Genomic DNA, 9416 nt, shown 5'->3' on the forward strand with positions numbered 1-9416 from the left:
CCTTCCCCCCCCTTCTCCTTCTCCTCCATGCCAGCAAAGTTACAGGTGCTGTCGGGACTCTCTGTCTCTTCCCTCTGCTGGGGGGGGGACAAAGGCATCTCCGCTTCTCTCCACCCTTCCATCCACAGGAGCTGGCTTGGTTCCAGTCCTTCTACCCTTCGGCTCACCTCGACCAGGCCACATGGCTTCCCCTCCCCCACCCAGCCCCATGGCTGGGCAGGGGAGGTCTGCACAGCACTCTGACCGGAACCAAAGAGAGAGCTCCTCTGGGAGTTCCTGCTTTTAACCCCCTGCGTTCTCAGAGGCGTGTCCATACCTCCAGTGGTCGCTCCAGGTGCCAATATCCAAACCTGACCACTGATTGGTTTGACCCAACTTCCTGAAAAAATTCACTTCCATGTCAAACCACGACAAAGGTACTTCTTAAAGTACTGTAGTAAGCAGAAAAGGAGGAGAGGTTGTGCCTTATTTCTGGCTTCATTGGTTTTCTTTTTAGTTTTCTTCCTCTTGCTTTTTGTCATGTCACCTTTCTAGATACCGTGACTTAGATTTGCAGTTTACTAAGCTATGTTTTTTGTCTGGAATTCTTGTAAGTTTTGAAAGGAACCCAACATGTAAATATGCATCTTTTTATGATTTGCTAGCTACATAGAAAATCTGTCTGCTGCTCTAAAATGTTTTTACTTGATATGCATTTTTATCACCATTCAAATGAAAAGAGAACAGTTCCTATATTCACTGCTTTTGTACTGGATTCAGTGCAATGTGGGCTAACAGTGCAAAAAAGTCCTGCTGGAAGAAAGGATCTGCACACAAATAGACCAAGACACATGGTACCAGGGTCTTGTAAAGGTTCGAAGTTCCTCTACCTTTCTGGCAGTCTGTCTTCACAGCAAGACTTGATGAGGTATTTCACTAGTATTTATTTGACAGAAAGTGATAGCAAAGCAAGCAAAATGTGGCAGCAAAAGAAGATAGCAGCAAAATGTACACGATCCCCTCTGTTCTTTATCATTGTCCAAACAAATTTATTCTTGACATGTTACATAAAATACCTTAGTAGAGATAAAGACTAGAAAAAATGCAACTTTGTTCTGTATTCATTAAGATCAAAGTTATCTGTGGACAGAATTACCCTGGGTGATGCTGGGAACTCCTAGCTGGTTTCAGTGAGCTGTCTGGAGAAGTGCATTTTCAGTGGGCTTTACTTGCGTGTCTGTAAGGTGGGCAGTTTATGTGGGGCCTTGAGCCCTGAGAGTGCCATGGGCACAGAGACCCATTGTGTAGCTCTCTGACCATCTGCAGCACACTGAGGCATGATGGATTACTCCCAGAGTCCATGTGGTAGAAAGGTTTTCTGCCCCCGTGAAGAAGGACTGTCGTAGTTTGACATGGAAGTGAATTTTTTCAGAAAGATAGGGTCAAACCAGTCAGTGGTCAGGTTTGGATATTGGCACCTGGAGTGACCACTGAAGGCATGGACACGCCTCTGAGAACACAGGGGGTTAAAAGCAAGAACTCCCAGGGGAACTCTCTCTTTGTTTTGGTCGTGGGAGAGTGCAGACTCTCCCCTGCCCAGCCACGGGCTGGGTGGGGGAGGGGAAGCCATGTGGCCTGGGAGAGGTAGGCCAGGGGCTGAAGGACTGGAACCAGGTGGGCCCCCTGCGGAGGGAAGGGTGGAGAGAAATGGAGATGCCTTGCCTCCCCCCCCCCCCCCAATCCCCCCAGAAGGAAAAGACAGAGAGCCTGACGGCACCTGTAAATTTGCCGGCAGAGGAGAAGGAGAAAAGGGGGGAAGGTGCCCAGCCGTGGGAGTTGGAGTTATGGGCAGAGATTTCAGCTGTCCGGGGAGTCCGAGACTTTTAACCCTTTGCTGGGAAATGAAGGCTTTGTAAAAATATTACTCCTCCTCGATTTGAAGTAGAAGAGAGACCGTCTGGGATCTGAGATGTTAGAAGAAGGAATTTTTAGGTAGGAGGAGATGATGGAGTGGCTTGTGGCTGGACTTTTCTTAATAGCCATAGACTGAACCAATTTCTCCTGCAACAGAGACTGCATTTTTAGGGGTATGCAATGGTAAGCCAAGAGACCTGCTTCAGCGACTACCAGCACAGGAATGGAGAGAACAGAGAAAAGCTGAGGAGGGTATGGTGATGCCCTCTGTCCTCAGGAAGAAGATGATCTCTGTTCTTGAGACCCTCAGCCGCAGGGGAGGAAGAAAATGGGGGGGACTGTGGTCCCAAAATGAAAAGCTGAACTGTTGTTTTTCTTGGGTCCTTGGCAAAGCATCCTTAAAGGAGCCCCATGAGCAGTCTGTCCATGCACGGTGGTGAGAGCACTGTGACATGGAAAGGAGAGTGTCACCATGGCAGATTTTCTCCGGGCGGTTGCCATGTGTGACATGGAGACGCAGAAGGGTAACAATTGTGTTTCCTGGGGGGGGATCTATGGTGCAAGAGAGACTCCTCTCTCCCTTGAGGGACTGAGTATTGATTATCTGAAGGGTGGCAACTTGATCAGGAATCCTGGGTGGTGTCTCACTGTGGTTTGTTGGAAATTGGATGGGGGGGGAGGAGTGTTTTGGAGGGTCTTCATCCTGGATTTAGTCTGTGTCTTTTATAGTAGAAGTAGCTTAATAAAGGTTTTTTTTTTTTTTCCCTTTATTTCTAAGCTTGGGTCTGCTCTGCTCTGTTCCTGATCACATCTCACAGCATTTATTTTGGGAAGGTGTATTTTCATAGGGGGTGCTGGCATTGCACCAGCGTCAAACCATGACAAGGACACTTCCATTTTCCGGCACAGAGCCATTCTGTATATTACAATGGTACCTTGAATTAATCAAGTGCTATTTGCACAATGACCAGTGAGCTTGGATTATTAAGCTTCTCGTGTTTGATCTGTTTCCTGTTTCAGTAAATAGGAAAACTTCCAAGGACTGCAACAACAAAAAGATGAATCTGCTACCCTATTTCAAATGTTTGTGTAATAAAATGGTGATTCTTGCAAATATTCACAATGGTAATTTCAGGTACTGAAACACCAGCTCTGCTCAGGGCAATTCTGAAATTGACTTTAGCTGTTTTCCATGTTTCTTAGCAGGTGAACTAAGACACTTCTGGCTTTCAAGGCAAGGCATTTGACAGTATCCTCAAAAAGGCTCAGGCTGCTCAATGAAAAGGTGAAAAACCTGGGGTGAATGGCGGAAAATCTCACTTCTGGTTTATGTCATAGATTCAGCCAGATGATCAACATTCATTAGTTTAATGAGGCACCAGAGTAGTCTTTCACTCTTGCAGATCCCAAAAAGCTTAAAACATCCAGCAGCTTCTTCCTCACAACAAGTGCCACAGCCAAAAGCCAGGCCTGGCCTTCACCTTCCTCTTGCAGCCTACAAACTCTGCCAGACGTACCGGTGATTCTCACTTTCCTTCTCAGCTACATGGAAAGCACATCCTCTCAGTGTTGCAGAGTCCTTAGTGAAACCGAACAATGGTTCACCTTCAAACAGCTCAGTGTGCCAGGACAGAAAGCTCTCACTGACCTGTCCCCTTGCCTTTTCCTTGCAGCTTTTTATTTTCAGAGCACACAGTGAGGCATTGCACTCTGCTTCTCGGCTGAGTGCATTGTCATATTGCTGGAGTCCCACGCATCCATCTCCTTCTAGCACAAACTGCTTCTGTTGAAACATGCTGATGTTATGTGCTTTCCTGCTCAGCTATTCGCACCGTCACCTTCTGTGTCCTGCTTGCAGTCTGAATCTAAACTGAGAAATTTCTGGCTATGTCTCACACACAGAGATATGCCAGGATGAAAAGGTTGCTTGGACCTTGCTGCTTACGTTCGAAAACATACGTTCACTCCACAATCAAGAGATAGCTTTCTTTGCTTTACATCCTGCAAACTTCTCTCTCTCTCTCTCTCTCTCTCTCTCACACACACACACACGAGAGCTATGCTCTTTCTTTCTTTCTTTCTTTCTGAGCTGCACTCACCTATCCCCCACCTTGACTTCTCTACCACTTTTCTCTTGGCCTTGCTATGCACAGACATTTCCTCTTAAAACACCCATTGTGTTGGCTACCCCTCCTCTACATTGTCTTTCCTTTCCTTTCCTTTCCTTTCCTTTCCTTTCCTTTCCTTTCCTTTCCTTTCCTTTCCTTTCCTTTCCTTTCCTTTCCTTTCCTTTCCTTTCCTTTCCTTTCCTTTCCTTTCCTTTCCTTTCCTTTCCTTTCCTTTCCTTTCCTTTCCTTTCCTTTCCTTTCCTTTCCTTTCCTTTCCTTTCCTTTCCTTTCCCTTCCCTTCCCTTCCCTTCCCTTCCCTTCCCTTCCCTTCCCTTCCCTTCCCTTCCCTTCCCTTCCCTTCCCTTCCCTTCCCTTCCCTTCCCTTCCCTTCCCTTCCCTTCCCTTCCCTTCCCTTCCCTTCCTGACCCATGCATGTCCTTGCCTTGCCCTTCGTACCAATCCAGTGCCTTGCATTGACTTGCTCACCTATCCTTTTCCTTCCCGTTTGTCCAGCTCCAATCTTTCATTTCCTTCTCCTTCTAGGACTCTTATTGCCTCGTCTCCCTCTCCTTTGTGTTGCCTTGCAAAGCCACCACTTACCTTGCCTTACCCCTGAACCCCTCCCTTACCTTGTTCACCCATCCCCCACCTGGAATTCAACACCTCTCTTTTTGTGGAATTTCTTCAACTTGCATTGCCCTGCCTGCTCCTCCTAGGACTCTCCAGGCTTTCAGTGGCTTTTTTTTCTCAAGGCCCCAGTGTTTCAGGAGCATGTGAGAGGAAGCCTGGAGGAGGTCACATGCAAGCACACCTATCTGTCCTGGCTGCTTTGTTCTGACATCTATCCTTACATGTCCTGAATTTTGGGCACAAAATTCATGTTTCACCCTTGGGCTGCAGGACCAGAATGACAGTTCTTTTGCATACAAAGGAAAGCAGGTAATGCAAGTGTCTTAGGTGCAGATTAGAGATGGCCCATGCAAGATCAAGGCTGGACAGAGCAGTCTGTCCTGGCTGCTTTTGTGTACCAGCAATCTTTGAATGTACCTGCCACTTGCCTTGCTTTGGCAACCCAGCAGTTTCCTTGCCTTGCCATGCTGATCCTCCATTGCTTTGCATTCCCTTGCATGCCCATGCCATACATTTCACCTGCTTACAGTTTTCCTCCAGGCCTTTGCCTTGCCTAGCCCTTCCTGTTACCATTACTTCCTATGCCCAGCCTTGCCTCTAACTTCTGGGCCTATCTCTCATCTACCACTCCGTGCTTTCCCCTCACGGCTCCAGCCATGCCAACCTCTCCCTTTACTTGCCTACAATTGCTTACACTTGCTTTGCATTGCCTTACTTACATGGAAGGCAAGGCAAAGAGTGGTAGGCAAGGCAAAGCAAAGGCAGGAAGTTATTTGTAGGGCTAGGCAAGGCAGACATAGGCAAGCAAGCAAAGCAAGGGTCTGCTGGGAAAACTAGGCATGGTACTGTAGGCAAAGCAAAGCCAAGTGACTTGGAGTGCCTTTCCTTGGGAAGTAAAACATATGGTGGCAATGTTGGTAGGGCAGCTGATAAGGTACCGTGGGGAGTCATAGTCTAGCAAGACATTTCTGTCCTGGCCCCTTCTGTGTAGGAGCCATTGTTGGACATAGTCAGTACTGGACCTGCTATGCAACTTTTGCTTGGTAAGTTCCTGAACGAGAACAGCAATGCTTTCTCATGGGAAGGAAAGAACCTAGCCCCACTGTTGGAGGTGCAGATAAGAAGCTGTGTCGTGCAGCTTAAGGGCAGCAGCAACTTTCTATCCTGGCATATTTGGTTTGGAAGCACTGACTCAATTGGTACAATCATGGAGTCGGTATCCATCTTTAGAAGGTGGTCTCCCTCCTGAAAGAATCAATTTGGCATGTGTTTTCCATGTGTTTTCCTCGAGGCAGCCTTCTTGAAATTCTGCCAGCACAATTCTTTTGGACAAGGTAAGCAGCTACACTGGGTCTTGGTGTGCAGTGGATCTAGTGCCCTGCACAGGTAATGCCCAATACCAGTGTTCTGAGAACTTTGTATAGGATCAGTCCCTGGATGTTGTGGATTTTGGAGGAGGGGATGCCATTTCTTTTGAGATGGGCTTCTGGTTCCTCTCTTTGGCAAAGAAAGCAAGTTTGGATGGGCAATTTGGGTGGTCTCAGTGAATTTAAAGGCTTTTCCCAATAGGCAGTTCTCTGGGTTAGAGTTGTTGAACTGTCAGCAGGAATGCAGAGTCCAAGCCTCTGCAGGACAAGTTTTTGTCCCTTGTAGCTTTAGTGTGTGAGTAGTCCCTGGTGCCATTCCATTTGGATCCTGACTCTGTGAGACTGAAAGCTTATGATAGTACCCAGAGCTGAGAAGGAAAGTGGCGATAGCAGGGTGTGTGTAGTTTGATGGGTGCCATTGAAATTGCAGGCAGCAAAGCACTTTCTCCACCAACAGTTTTGCGAGGTCTGTTTTTGGCAGATGTTTTCAAGTTTGTTACTAGACTATGAGAGTGAAAAAGTTTGTTAGGGCAGAGGAGCTGGTGTTGGCCTTTGAGTGTGGTGCAAAGAAGAGTATCCACTTGGAAGGGGAAGATCGGCAAAATCTTTTTGTCCTGACACATTTGATTTGAGAACAGGGACATTTCTGATTTGGCTATGTCCTGGGGGTGGTTTCAAGCTGGGCTCAGTGCATGTCCTTGTTTTGTGAGTCGACAATGCCATGGTGTGGTTATTTTGATGAGTGCTGACAGTGTCCAGGAAAAAGACAAGCGCTTTTCTAGCCCAGCCCTGTTCGTGTGGGAGCAGTGTGGGGGTAAGAGCTCTGCTGTGGATCCTGGCTCTTGGGCACTGACAGAATGTGATCCTGCATGCAGTAGAGAAGGAAGAGGAATCGTTTAATTGTTGGCTGTGCAGTTTATAAGCTTCAAAATAAAAGGCAGTTGCAGCATGGCCTCTTCCTTTTCAAACGTTTTCTGTGCCATCAGCTGCTCAACATGTAATTCACACCCACTGAACTGCATCCAACTCCCTGGAGATATGCACTTTCCCTCAAGATCTATGTACCATCTTGCACTCTAACTCTTGCAGATCCCGAACAGCTTCAAAATGTCCAGCAGCTGCTCTCAAAGAAAAAGTCCTACAATAAAAAGGCAGTGCTGGCCATAATAGTCCCTTTGCAGTCTGTAAACTAAACGAAACACACTAGCGATTCACATGTTCCTTCTCAACTATATATATCAGCACATTCTCTCCAAGTGGCAGAGACTATCATGACAGCAAAGGGTTTTCCGCTGCAGTTCTGACTGACAGATGTGCCAGGATAGAAGGCATTTGCCAACGTACCCTCTTTCCTGTGCAAACTGAGATTCGCAGGGCAAATATTTTCACATTCTTTCATTGTTGCCGTGTCCAAGCAGCTAGAGATCACGCAGATGGAAGTGTCAAGACAGAAGATGTTCTTAAAGTACCTCCTTTTCGTAACAGCTTTTAAACTGTGCACAATGCTCTGTATCTTCTTTCCCAGATATACCTACCATCACTTTTTTCACTCTCACATCTTTGTTGCAAACGTCCAGCAGCTGTTTGCATAGAAAAAGGCTCTAGAAATAAAAGCAAGCCTTGGGTTGCACCTTCCGCATGCCCCACGAAAGCCACATCAAACTAACCAGTGCACTCTGTCCTTCCCTCCTCCGCTGCATCTACCATTGTGTTCTCTGGATCTCGGAACCTAAAGGTAGGCACAGTTGTTTCCACAAAGGGAAAGAGGCATAGGTAGCCACAAGGGGTTGGAAGAGGCATAGGTAGCAGCACAAGTAGCACTCTCTGAACTTTAGTCCTTATGACTGCCACCATGAATTTGGTTGGCAGGCCAGTAACAGCCACACTCCTTTTACAGCCAGTACGCTGCAGTCACCAGCCCAGTGCTCTGCAGCTTTGTTCTTCGACTCTTGTAACCTGTCCTGCTTTTACTCTCCCAGAGGGGAATAGGCATCTATTTCTCGCACAGATCACTGTGGCGGAGCGAAGGGGTCTAGTGCACTGCTTCTGCCAAAAGATGCTCGGGCCAGACACTTATATTCTCAGCACTACCTAGCCCCGTATTCTATGTCTCTTGTCATCTGAATCATACCAGAAACCATTTCACAGAGAGAAAATGTGCCAGGACAACAAGCTTGGCTGGAGCGTACCCCTGAAACTGGTAGAAATTTGTATTTGCACCACATTCAAGGGACAGTCTTCTGTCTTATACAACCTGTGAACTGCTGTCAGATCGCAGTGCTCTCTGGCTGCTCCTTCTTAACTTGAAGTACCAGTGCACACATTACAGCCTTGCAAGGACAAAAGATCCGGAGGGATGTCACAGTGCATTCATGTAGCAGAGATGCTGTAAGAGACGGTCCAAAGTTCCCCTCATTTTTGCCTCACGTTTGCTGCAATAGCAGAGACTGAGACCCTGGAGACCCTGATTGGAGTTCCAGCTTGGAAAGGTGGATGATTATTTTTGCAGGTGTGTTTGCTGTACCACCACGGACCACTACTTTGAGCAGAGCCTGGCAAGGAGTGACTTGTTCTATGTGCTTACACCTGCTTCGTGATACCTGCTCAACCCACGAATTTTCCCACCTCTTGGCCAAATGAACTTTCTGGGGTAACTCTGGTGATCTCCCACAGAAGACCCCTCATCTTCCTCATGACCACCGTGACGGATGGAGATTGAAGCCTCCTCCCAAGGACTGAGACTGAGACCCCTATCACAGGGAGGAGGGCTGGCCTGATCAATGCGAGATGTTTGCCCAGGTGTGGTCGTTGGACCAAGAAGACAATGGCTCTCGCTCACTGCTGACCTGTTCCCCCTTGGTGGCTTCAATGGACTTATTCTTCATTGTACCTGTTCCCCCTCAATGATTTCAATAGACTTTCATTGTCTTTTGCCTGTTCCCCCCCTTTGACAGAGGACTATAAAAGACCTCTGAGATAACCAAGACTTCGAGATTCTCCCCGACGCAACAAGACAGAGCTCCATTGTACAGATCAGTGAGGATTTCGTCTGCGTTGGTAGCTATACTTACCCCTCCCCCTCTTTCTCTCTCTTTCTATCTTTTATCTCCTTTTCTGATCCTTCTATCACATTTGCTGTAGGCCCTTAATAAAGGTGCATTTGTTGTGATTAAATTGATGGTCCCCTGCTGTTTGCCTTTTGCACTTTTGGGATCGGTAAACGAACCATCATGACACCCAGGTCCTCCGAGCGGATCGTGATAGATGCTGAAAAGCTGCAAAGCTGAATGCCTTCGCTGAGCTTCAGTTCTGTGCAGATCACAGAATGAAGAGGCAGAGTACCAAGATGTTGTGTGCAGTGTACCTCATTGCAGAAGTCAAGAAAGAGCTCCTTCACAGAGTCAGGTGAGGATACACT

General features: G+C 47.3%; 2 long non-coding RNA genes across 2 annotated transcripts; both read right to left on the reverse strand.

Annotated features, from left to right (window-relative positions):
- Positions 1 to 486: 486 nt before the first annotated feature.
- On the reverse strand, positions 487 to 3899 carry LOC137464291 (uncharacterized). The gene is made up of 2 exons (XR_010994156.1): positions 2783 to 3899; positions 487 to 1376 (listed from the first exon to the last, which is right to left on the reverse strand). It is a non-coding gene; the product is annotated as an uncharacterized lncRNA (long non-coding RNA).
- An 858-nt stretch (positions 3900 to 4757) lies between these two features.
- LOC137464285 (uncharacterized) lies at positions 4758 to 7753 on the reverse strand. Its single transcript, XR_010994150.1, has 2 exons — positions 7500 to 7753; positions 4758 to 7136 (listed from the first exon to the last, which is right to left on the reverse strand). It is a non-coding gene; the product is annotated as an uncharacterized lncRNA (long non-coding RNA).
- Between the last annotated feature and the right edge of the window lie 1663 nt (positions 7754 to 9416).

The sequence above is a fragment of the Anomalospiza imberbis genome, chromosome W, assembly GCF_031753505.1.
Source record: "Anomalospiza imberbis isolate Cuckoo-Finch-1a 21T00152 chromosome W, ASM3175350v1, whole genome shotgun sequence".
In the NCBI taxonomy this organism is placed as follows: Eukaryota; Metazoa; Chordata; class Aves; order Passeriformes; family Viduidae; genus Anomalospiza; species Anomalospiza imberbis.